Source organism: Phoca vitulina, unplaced genomic scaffold (assembly GCF_004348235.1).
Source record: "Phoca vitulina isolate PV1807 unplaced genomic scaffold, GSC_HSeal_1.0 scaffold37, whole genome shotgun sequence".
NCBI classification, from domain to species: domain Eukaryota; kingdom Metazoa; phylum Chordata; class Mammalia; order Carnivora; family Phocidae; genus Phoca; species Phoca vitulina.
Window position 1 is genome coordinate 18,924,526 of NW_022589740.1, and position 12,472 is coordinate 18,936,997.

A 12,472-nucleotide genomic window follows, 5' to 3' on the forward strand; every position below is an offset into this window, starting at 1 on the left:
TGCTAAGTCTGGCAACTCTATACTTCATTTTACTGGCCCAAACAAAGTCCTGTGGCCAAGCCCAGAGTGAAGGGGCAGGGCAGATCACCCTGACCACACTGGAAAGCCTTGCAGAGTTATCTGGCAAAGGGCAAGGATCTAGGGCTGGTTAGAGTAACCCAATGAACCTACCCCGTGGGCTTTTTTTTAAATAAACTTCTATTTTTCTGGCTAAGGACCATCATATTTATAGTGATCCCCCTCGTGGTCTCTTTACCTGCATGCTAGCCATAGACATAAATCTTATTTTCAGGACTTTAGTTTCTGCTTCTAAGAAAAACTGAGAAGTGGCCATACTCCCTTGCTAAAGTGACTCCTGCCCTCACAAATCTTTGCAAACAGAGGATTCCAATTCCTGCTTTGGCACCATGATGAATTTCATCACCCTTTGGCCCTTTATGGTCTCAGAGAGTCAAAACTGTACATGTGAACTCAGAGAATATCAGGGTATTATGGTGCCAGAATCACTTGTGAGAAAGAATGACAAGTGAGCGGGAAGAAGGAGGCGCAGAGCCAAACGGGGGCTAGAGACTTTGCAAGACAGAGCCAAGGAGTGGCTAAGAAGCAGGCAAGGGAATGTAAGTAACTCAGGTCACGGTTTCCAAGCCTGCTTAACCACCCGAAACACGTGGAGAGATCCTACATTTCTTTCTTCCCTGTGAGGACTAGGACTCCTGGTCCATATAAGCCTTAGAAATCCAGTTCCTCAACTTGTTTCCTTACAGACTTAGATGCATGTCAGTGTGAGTGGGATAACACCCCTTGACGGAATTAAGATTGGTTGGAAACCTTCCTGTGGGAAAACTGATTGCACATAAATCTTAGTTAATCTCTATTTTTCTCAGTTATATTTTGTTAATTTCATGACCAATACCTCTATGCATTAGAGATAATGAATACAAAAATTATATTTGACTCTTCATTTATTTGCTTATATTTTCGACTAGCACATTCTTTGATGGAAAAACCATACCGATTCTGGGCTAGTGTGGAATACTCAGAATTTGGTTTCTGTTTTTGTTAAATGCGGTAACCTCACAGTTTTTCTGATATTTAAGTATTTGCTTCGTTAAAATACTATAACTGAGGACTGGAGGAAGAGGGAGTAGTTATTAGCATGATTTAATTTTATTGCTTTTGAAGTAGCAAATGTTCATTGACTTGCAGATAAATTATTTGATTTCTCTGAAAAAGTGTAGTATACAATGAATGACGGCTGATGATGTGTTTTCTTGACAAATACTTTTAAGAAGACTATTTCTAAATGCAAAATGCCAAGCAAAATCTTGGGGAAAAGCTGCATATTTCTTTAGTGAGTTCATAGTGATCCACTGTACCCTTTCCATTTTGTTTTTGCTCCTTAGAAATCCCTTATCTATTTAGGAAGTTCTTTTTCCTGCTTTTAATGGAAATACCCGCAGAGCAAACCACTTTATATATCTGTTTTAAACTCTTGATTGGTTCATTAAAATTCATTTTTAAGAGTTTTTGTGTAGCTTGGATTTATGACCCTAAACACTTAAAGTCAACAGTGTGTCAAGTCTAGTATGGCTGATGGAGTGGAGAGAATATTTAGTACAGTACTGAAATTTTATAAGCTTTGGCAATAAAGGGTAGAGATCTATATTCATTTAGAAACTAATATTGGAAAATAGTGCCTTGTAATTTTATAGCATATCATCTCAGTTGATTCTCAAAATTACCGTTGTGTGATGTAGGCCATTAGGTAGCCATATCCCCATGTTAATGATAAGAAAACCAAGCCTCAGAGAGGTTGACTGAATGGGCTGGTGTCATCCTGGTATGTTGAAGAACCAGAATAAGAATCCATGTTTTCCGTCTGCAAGACCTGACTTTTTACATGATGGCATATGGCTTTTAAGACCGAAGCAGTTAGTTAGGGTTAGGCCTGGACATACAAAGATGGAATGAGACACCAACCCTATTTTCAAGAGCTCATTGGGAGGTTCACTGAGACACAGACAAGTCAAAGTGTGCTTCGCAACACGGTTCAGGGACAAGGAGAGGCTGAGGGTGTAAGGGAAGGAGGGCCCAATTCTATCAGGGTTGGGAGTGGGAAAGAGTTTAAGCCTTATGGTTACAAGAAGGAGTCTCGGTCCTCGACAGCATTTCTCTTCCACAAGACCTGACCGTGAAAGAGGAAGTGTTTTTGTTTTTGTTTTTGTCTCCCCTGTGGTCAGGAGACTGAGTGATTGAGGAATTGAACTGATGGTATTGAAGACAGCCACTCCAGCTGAGCAAGGAAGTCTGCGGCTGTTGGAGAATTCTAGGTCTTGGTGTCGGGAGCGTTCCCCGGGGAAGGCAGCAGGGGTAGAGCCTGTAGAGGAGACGATGAGTCCAGACCTTTGCCCCCAACTGGAGCTTCAGACAGCCATTGTGGCAGATAGTGCTTTCCGGAGACGGCCACAGGCTCCTTGGGAGCGTCACCTTCTGTTCCCCTATCGAAAGGCTGAGTCTAATTCTTCTTCCTTTGAATTGGGGTGAACTTGGGACTGCTTTCACCAGTAGAGTATGTGAAGGGGACACTGTGTGATTGCCAGGACTGGTTGCAAAGGGGGAGGCAGCATTGTTTGCTGGGACACTTTTGCTTGATTCAGGCTACTTTCTTCTTCTTCTTCTTCTTTTTTTTTTTATTATGTTATGTTAGTCACCATACAATACATCATTAGTTTTTGATGTAGCGATCCACAATTTATTGTTTTCGTATAACACCCAGTGCTCCATGCAATACATGCCCTCCTTAATACCCATCACCGGACTAACCCATCCTCCCACCCCCCTCCCCTCTAGAACCCTCAGTTTGTTTCTCAGAGTCCATAGTCTCTCATGGTTCGTCTCTCCCTCCGATTTCCCCCCTTCATTTTTCCCTTCCTTCCCCTAATGTCCTCCATGCTATTCCTTATGTTCCACAAATAAGTGAAACCATATGATAATTGACTTTCTCAGCTTGACTTATTTCACTTAACATAATCTCCAGTCCCATCCATGTTGCTGTAAAAGTTGGGTATTCATCCTTTCTGATGGCTGAGTAATAGGCTACTTTCTATAAAAATAAGGTCAATACATCAAGGATGAACCATTTCTGTATCTTTTCTCTCTCATCTTTATCATCTATCTGTCTAACTATCTATCATCTATATCTCTTAATATGAGAGACAATTTTTCTACCGCCCTTAGCTCTATTCTGCCATTTTTTTCCTACTCTTGGAGTCAAATTATGGATATGTAAAATTTGTTCATACACAGAATCAGAAATAAAAGTTGAAGGTGAAAATGGATCTCTTCCTTTATAAGAAGACTGTACTTCTAGAAAAGGGCTGGTGAACAAGGGAGATGTTGTGCCTTCTCCTAAACCAGGCTCATGTTTACTCTTGTGTTTTGAGGTTTTTCTCTATCTCTCTGGTTTCTCCTGCTCAGTTTTTTTGTTGCCACTTTTTGCTCTGTCCATCCCGTACTTATTGCTGGTTTCCATGGTTACTCCGTAGTCCCTCTCTCCTTTCCTTTTTATTCCTTCTTCTTCCTACATTTTCCCTTCCTATCTCCCTCCCCACATTCTCCAAGGGTGATCTTATCCTCGTTTTTGGCTTAATTACTATCTAGTGTGGGCAGTCCTTAACTCCACAAGCATTTATTGACTGTCTTCTGTGTGCCAGGCATTCTTCTAGGAACTGGGGATGCAGTTATAGCTTAACAGTTTTAGTGGTTTTAGGCTTGCGAATCTTATTTTCAACTGGCAATGATCATCACAGAAATTCAAATATTATTGTATAAATTTACATTAACATAAAATATGTGTTCTGACGATGACGAATGTTTAGGAAAAAATGAGAAAGTGGTTAGCAGCTTGAGCCAGCAGACTTTTCCTACCTCTTAACTTGGAAAGAGTATCTGTTTATCCTTGGTATTAAGGTAGCATGATTGATGAGAAAATAATTTTCCCTTTTTGACACATATTGCAGTGGGTAGGATGCAGTTGGGAAGTCCCCTGTGCTCACAGCTATTAATGGCAGGAAACCTGTTTGAGGCAGATGCCAGAAGAGAGGGAACTAGGAAGTGTCATCTTACTCTGGTCTACTTGGCTCTCACACTTTGTGGATTGTACTGGATCACTGTGAGCCAGCTTTCTGGACTTTAGATTATCTTGATTGACTTCTTTCTTGGACTGGAGTTATTTGGTAATGTTAATAAGGACTTTCCAGAGGAATAGCTAGGAAAAATAGCATCAAACCACTCATGCAGTTGAAAGCAGACATCTTTGGTGATATTTATATTGGGCAGAGACTGTGCCTTATTTTGGGTTATGCATAAAGACATTCTTGGCTTCCAGAATTCTAACCCTAATGTAATTTGCAAAATTATTTGGTTTGGAAAGATGTAGAAAAGCCAATTTTAAATTGTCACGTAGTTTTTACTTTCAATCCATTGAGGAGCTTAAAGATCAACATGAAGCCACACCCCACCAGTGCTATTAAAAAACCCCCAAACAGTTCACTAAAAAAAAAAGAAAAGAAAAGAAAAAGTCTATCAAAGTAAAAACAAATAGCCCACATTTTTTCCTACCTAGACTATTTGCTTCTAGACTTTCTGGGTGTTTTTTGCTTTTTTATTGTCATGCTGTTGAGGACTCCTCTTCCTTTTGAATCTAAGACACCAAAAGGCTTTGTTCTGAAACTATTTTCCACCAAAGCAGCTGGTGGTCTGGTAAACACAAAAAGAGTGCTTAGTTTTTAGGAAGCCTAGCATCTTCTTCTTAGATACCCGTTCTGCTGTTCCCTACTGCAGGTCAGTACGAATCATCTTCGGCTGTGTCTCGGGAGTGGCTCTCTGGTATTTCAATCCCAAAGACCCATAGGCCAATTTTGAAGTCACACCCAGCCACAGTGATGGGCTCTGTTGCAGGCAGCTACTTTGAGTTTCCTTTTGTGTGGCTGGGTCAAGAAGATGCCAGTGAAATTGAGGAGAAACACAAAGGCATCTGCGCTGGGGATGGGATAGGAAACAGACAGGAGAAGTTAATGACCTAGTGGAGTGCACGTTTGGGTAGGAGCAATATCAAAACATAAAATTTCTTGGAGGCATGGTAACTGCTGAGTAGAGCTCAGTGGAGGGGAGTGGAGGAGGGAACGCACTGGGTATCAGGTTCTGGGCGAGGATTTTCCTAACCTCTCTTATTTAAATCTCACAACAAAATTAGGGCATGACTATTATCCCTAACTCACAAATGAGAATGGGAAAGTTCAAAGCCTGAGACAGTTTGTGCCAGATCAAGCGGCTCGTAAATGGCAGGGCTGGTCTTTGAACCCAAACTTGAAGCCAGAAGCTTTGCTTTTTTCCAGCACCCCACGAACACCACACGATAGAAGCTATCCATCGACTATTTTATTTCATGACACGTCAAGAGAGAGTGGGCCACAGTATCCTCAGGGTTGCTGGAAATGTGACATCTGACCTCACTAAGTGAAAACAATTGGAGGAATGAACTTCACAGAGAATTAGGGAAACCATTTACAGTCTCCAAACGTCAGCCCAGAAAATAGTCTTGACACTCAGCTTGACAATCCTTATCTGTGGCATCAAACGACCAGCAGTAAACCTGAGTCTCTGATTCTCCTGTTAGAACCAAAGCAACAAGGAAGCGTGAGCAAAAGAAAGGATAAGGTGAAGGGTTTTGTGAAGATGCAGCAGCTCAGTGGTGTGGTTTGCCCCTCACCTTCCACTAATTGGCTTCTGAATGCTTTTCCTCCAAGACCTAATTAGAAACATCCTACCTGGTGCTTTAGCAATGTGAAGATTCTTTCTGTTGTTGTTAAGTAGATTTTTTTTTTCTTTTTAAAGAAAGAAACTTAATTCAAAGTTTAGTTTCAATATGCTTGAATTTTAATCTCATATTTCTTCGCTGAGGCACATTTTTTTCTTTTGGATCAGAAAGCACTCCTGGCTGCTACCAAGAGTAAGAAATACCGTCCTGAGACAGATGTCTATTTCCCCTGCCAGGCTGGTGTGGAAGCCGACCCATGTTTCCTTCCCCATCTGAATGGCGGGGGAAGCAGCAAGAAGATATCAAACATTCTGCCTAAAACATTTTTTCTCACCCCAATGCTCTTGCCACATCCAGCGTCTTTTAAAATAGCAACAGAATGGCTCTGGAAGTAGATGGTGTTGGTAGAAGGTGAGTGGCTAGGACCTCTCAGCTTATGAGTCATGCCTGCCCGTCTCAAGAGCAGGACAAGTTTGGGGCTGGATTTGAATCTCAGCCATGATGGTTTATAAGCATTTATGGGACAGAACTTGTTCTACAACACCACCTCTCCTGTGATCTTGGGATTTTAATTAAGGCTCACACATTGACGACAATGGGTGGTAAGTGCTCATGCTTTGTAAGGAAGGTCTAGACATTTCTTTGTTGACTTTATTGGGAAGTAGGAAAACTAGTCTTTGAACTCTGTCCAAATTGCCCACCACCCCCAGTCTGTGTAAGAGAAAATGAGATGATGTGAGGAGGGAAGAGGAGAAATCTTTGAAGGGTCTGAACAGAATTAGAAAATGCCAAGTTTTTGTCTGGTTCTTCTTTCTTGACCTCAAATCCTGGAAAACCATTGTTAAAGGCGGGGGCCGTCGGATGGAAAGGAAAATTGACGTGTCATAATCCTGCTGTTTGCTTGATGACCTAGAACAGAGATGGGCAAACTTCTTCTACACAGAACCAAATAGTAAGTATTTTAGGCATTATGGGCCATGTGGTCCTAGTTGTAGGAACTCAACTCTGCCGTTATAGAGAGACGGCCTTTCTAGACAATAGGTAAATGTGGCTGTATTCCAATAAAACTTTATCTCTAAAAATCTGCTGGTCAGTTTTGGCCTGTGGGTCATAGTGTCTGGACCCTGATTTAGAGATTTACCCATTAGTTCTCTGGGTTGGATCACAAGTGAATTCCCAGAAGAGTGTCTGATGGGCATTATGAGATAATGAAGACTAGAGTGTCCCATAATGGCCCAGTCAAGAAAAGTTGTGAAAGACTTGAAATGGGCAAAAAAGATAACTGGGTCTTTTGAAATGGAAGCCAAGCATTGTCTAGATCACTCTCCTTGGTTATGTGATTCTCTGGGATCTGCAGCTTTTATTCTCTTCGAATTATAGATAATCTCTCTTTATAATTTAGTTTATATTATTTATACTCTAATTCTATAGTTTCTGTAAATTCTAGAAAATTGATTGATAGTAATACAAATTATTTCTGTCTGGAGAGATGCAAGTGCATTTTGCTTGATGGGTATTTAATTCATTCCCCCCTCTTTTCCTCCAAAGATGCAAGTTTTATATCTATTCTTCAAATTCCTTTCATTCCAGATTCCCGAGAGCCTAATTTGTAACTGCACTTTGGATTCTCCTTCGAACTGGTTCTAACATTGTAACTGTTCCCTCATTAGCTAATGAGTTAAGGACCATTTTTGATGAACGTTCATTTTATGTTTGCATAAGAGTTGTGATTTTGTCCCTTAACGTCCAGGAAAGGAGAGGGAGCTCTAGAGGCAGTGTGTTGAGCCCCTTTTAGGCATCACTTCAGAATTCTCTTGGCCCCTTAACCTCTTCCTCCATTTTCTGCTGTTTTCTGCAGGTATAGTGAGAGAGGGCCAGGCCTCAGGCCTGCCCTGCATCGCCTCCCCTTCCTGCCCTGGGGCTTCTCTGATAAAATGGTGCTGAACTCAATGTGCTTAGCTTGGAATACTGGGGAGTTAACACCAGTGGGGTCACCACTTGGCCAATGGGGGATGAGAGACAATAGATAAATGCTTTCTACTTTCCTCAGTTTCCCTCACCCCCAGCTCTGAGATGCATTTCATAAAGGTCTGTAGTCTGTCCTCATAGGATGCTCATCTTTGTCCTTCTTGGGGGCCAAGTTGATAAAACACACCTGTAGTGGCTTTGCCTCCTTCTGTTTCTTTCTTCTTCTCCTGTTCTCTGGCTCCCTGGGATCAAAACCGTACAGGGCGCCTGGGTGGCTCAGTTGGTTAAGCGACTGCCTTCGGCTCAGGTCATGATCCTGGAGTCCCGGGATCGAGTCCCACGTCGGGCTCCCTGCTCAGCGGGGGGTCTGCTTCTCCCTCTGACCCTCTTCCCTCTCATGCTCTCTGTCTCTCATTCTCTCTCTCTCAAATAAAATAAATAAAATCTTAAAAAAAAAAAAAAAAAAAAAACCCGTACATAAACCACCTGCGTGCAAGCCTCTGGGTTCAGCCCTACTTTTGGGGAACTTAGACTAAGACAGGAAGAGACCTCTACTTTACCTGTTTGCTGGACAAGCTTTCCTAGTTTCCTAGAGACCAAGTGGACTCTGGGCAGGATAGCCAGGAGTGAACTCTGTTGGAAAGACCCTGCCCGGGAGGAGTGTTTGCTGGGGTGAGGCAGCCCTGATGGAAAGATATTGCATGAAGTCTACAGACAGCGGGTGGGAATTAAGCTGGAGTAAAAGAGGTCAGCCTGAAATTGCATCCCCTGCCCTGAAGATTGGTCCAATGGGAGGTTGCTGAAGAGGACTTGGAAAAATTTATAAGGAACCTCATAGAAGAGCCAGAATTTGAGGACTGCTTTGCAAAAGTCATTAGACATAAAAGAGGACCATAAAAAGCATCAACTGAAAAAAAAGAAGTTTTATTCCCTTACCACTTATTCCACTTGTTTCTCTCTCTCTCTGTCTCTCTCTCTCTCTTTTTTTTTTTTTTTTTTGGAAAGAGAACTTTTTATTACTTTTATGTACAGAAAATTCAACAGTGTCCACTCAGCCCAGTTTGGCGGCCAGTTCTTTAGTCTTTGCCTTTTCCAGCTTGGCGATGCAAGCCACCGGCTTCGGACCCAGGACATTGCCTCCAGGGGCAGTGGATGTCATCATATCTGTCATTGTCATTGGTCCCGATACATTCCACCAGCTTAGCCAGAGCTCCTTTGTCTTCCAAGTTCACCTATGTGAAGGCAACAGTGGTGCGGATCTTCCTGTGGACCAGACACCCCAGCCTGGCCTTGCCCTTGATAGTGCAATAGGGAACTCCCATCTTACAACACAGGACAGGCAGGAAGACAGCCAGCTCAATGGGATCCATCACATGTGCAATCACTACCAGCTGAGCCTTCTTGTTGTCCACCAAGGTGGTGACAGTGTTAACCCCAGCTCGAAGGACAGGCCTCTTAGTGGTGACCTTCCCTTTGCCCTCAGCCTTCTTCTCAGCCCAGGCCAATAATCTCTGCTTCTTCTCTTGCTTTGTCTCTGGTCTGTACTTGTGGGCCAGCTTAAGCAGCTGAGTAGCTGTTTGGTGGTCCAAGGCCTGGGTGAACTGGTTAATCGTGGCACTTGTAAAGTTTATAGAGAATAGCCCTTTGCCTGCTGTAGCCGGATGTAGAGGGGCCATTTGGGCTGGATGTCCTGTCCGATGCCAAAATTCTTGGGCCTTTTCTTGAACAGGGGATTGAGCACCTTCTTGGCCTCCTGCTTCTTCACACCAGAGGCTTTGGGGCCACCTTCTTCCCCTTCACCTTCTTTCCTTTTGGCATCTTGGATGGCTGGAAGAGAGAGCTCCACTGGCTTCTGTTGACCACGGAAGAGGTAAGGTGACCTTGAGTAGGTGAGGAGCTGGATTAACAGAGGAAAAGAAAAGAGAGCATGCCGCCTTCCCTCTTCACTCATGTCTGTAAAATTGTGGGTTAGGATAAGCGGCGCAGGAGGTGAGAAGTTCTTAAATGTCTCCAACATCTCTCCACATTCTTGTATTGGCATCGAAAGTTTGCCAAGCAGTTCAGTCCTTTCCTAACTCCCTACAATGGCCAGGTTTCTTTAACAGTTTTAGAATTTTCACTTAAAATGCATTAAAAGTAAAATGCCCATTGCTGTGATCTCTGTGGGGAAAAAAAGAACAACAACTTCTGAGAGATTGAAAGTTGTGAGTTTGAAGTTGAGATATTGACATTTTGATTTGGACTGTACTTTTAAAAAATTTTTATTTATTTATTTATTTTGAAAGAGAGTGAGAGAGGAGGGGCAGAGGGAGAGGGAGAGAGAGAATGTCAAGTAGACTCTGCTCTTGATCCCACGACCCCAAGATCATGACCTGAGCTGAAACTAAGAGTTGGGCACTTAACCAACTGAGCCACCCAGGCACCTGGACTGGATTGGACTTCTTAACACTGAAATTCTTTTAATGACCAAAAATGCCTGGAAAGCTATGGAATCTGCCTCAGGTATGGTCAAAGGGCCAGGAAAGGAAAAGTTGGTAGTATTTAAGGGCTCTTTCTTGAGTTTGTCCCATTCAATAAATTACTTATTTCATTTCCCTGATTTTATTTTCCTCATTTTCTTTTAAAGTGGGGATACTAAACCTGGCTTATGAGTTTGTAAAGATTAAACTGGTTTGCAAGGGTTAAACGAAATGCTCAGTGTGGGGTCTATTGACTGACTAACTGATTGATTGAAACGCGGGCACTGAACTCAGATTCCAATGGCCAGTTATTTTCACTCCTTGAATGATCTCAATTCAAATGATCATCATCAAATGTTGTCTGCTCTCAAACCGCGCCAGTCAGTCAGTCTTTAAATACTGCTCTAATCATCCGAGTGTCTTTTTCTCAGATAACTCAAATGGAAAGGCAGGATTTTTTTTTTTATTACTGCTTAGATGACATTTTCTAATTTCTATTTTACATCCATCAGAGTAGCCCCACACTTTCCCTGATACACCTCAGTGTAATTTCCCCTTCGTTACTGAAGAACATCAAAGCACCCTGCTGTCAAACCTAGTAACCTAATTAATGAGGAGCATGGGGCTGAGATGCAATCTTTAAAAATTCTCAAATGTTCTATCCTGAGTGATTTAATCCTGGGAACATATACATAAATTTCTGCTCTAAGTCATAAGATGTTATTTGTCACTCATCAAAATAAGATTGTCATTTTCAGGATGAATTTACAGAATTGCCAGAACTTATTATTATTATTATTTTTTTTTTTTAGTGAATCAGGAGTGCTTCCCTTTTTGCTCCATGTGTTTCTGACTTAGGCGTCGTTCTTGTCATTTTATCTTGCTGAGAAGTATGTGTACAAAGCATCTTGTCTTGGGACCGTCATCAGGTCTGACTTACCATTTTCCCAAAGCTCAACTATAAATAAGACAGTTTCTCTTATCACCCCTCTCCTCTCATGGTCTCCCCCACCTGAATTTACTTTGTAAAATTTTTCTGAAGAAGGGAATAGTGACATTCGGGGAAGAATTAAAAAAAAAAAAAAAAAAGTCCGGATGCCTGGGTGACTCAGTTGGTTAAGCGTCTGCCTTTGGCTCTGGTCATGATCCCAGGGTCCTGGGATGGAGCCCTACATGGGGCTCCTTGCTCAGCGGAGAGTCTGCTTCTCCCTCTCCCTCTGCCTCTGCCCCTTCCCCCTTCTCGTGCACTCTTTCTCTCAAATAAAAAAAAAAATTCCTTCTAGGGTATTGGTGGTTGTACCAATGGCCCATAACACATTCACAGAAGAGCTGTAGACGTCCTTACTTGAGTCCGTGGAGGTGCGGGATCTCCTTACGACAAGCAGTAGCACGTCTCCCCCCAGGTTTGGGCTCCTCTGAGGAGGAGAGGAAGTCTGGCGAGTATCATGTCTATTTGGGCAGCTGTGTGGCAAGTCTCAAGCAGGGTGGGCCCTTCATAAAATGTCTAAGTCACAAAAGTTTGACACAGGTACATTTTGGTTATTATTTTAGCTCTTTTTTCCTTTCTCCTCCCCTTCCATCTGTCCTAAGTGGCTCATGGTTCCTTACTGTCCTGTGGACCCTACTACCTGCAGGTACACAGTGCTTGGACATGTAGTAGGTCCTCAATGAATTTGATAGATGAGTAAATGACATACTTGACTGAAGTACTTTTATCCCTACGCCGTTGCTAATGGGTGTGTTTTTCCCTGCAAGGTTGTAGTTTACAGAGTGTGGCCATAGATGTCATAGACAAGTGGTAGTGCTGTGATCCCCGTGTCCTCAAACATTCAAATCATCAGGAGGCCCAATTAAAAACATTTTCATAATGTATATGGCTATAATTTTCTCATGTATGTAGATGAAATTGGGATTAACTGAATGCAATGATGCTTATAGGCCTTACTGGACAGGGTTTAACATAATGCTGAAAACCTGTAAATCTGTATTTATTGCCATGAGAGGATGTTGGTATGTTATTTTGTGACAGAAATGAGTTTTTTTTTTTTTTTTTTTTTTTTTGAGAGTGAATGCACAAGCTAGGGGGTGGGTGAGCAGCGGGGCAGGGGGAGAGGGAGAGAGAATCTTAAGCAGGCTCCATGCCCAGCGTGCATCCCGATGTGGGGCTCAATCTCACAACACTGAGATCATGATCTGAGCCAAAATTAAGAGTCAGTCGTTTAACCAA

General features: G+C 42.4%; 1 pseudogene; it reads right to left on the bottom strand.

Moving 5' to 3' along the window:
* Nucleotides 1–8,837: 8,837 nt before the first annotated feature.
* On the bottom strand, nt 8,838–9,610 carry LOC116646757 (annotated as a pseudogene).
* Between the last annotated feature and the right edge of the window lie 2,862 nt (nt 9,611–12,472).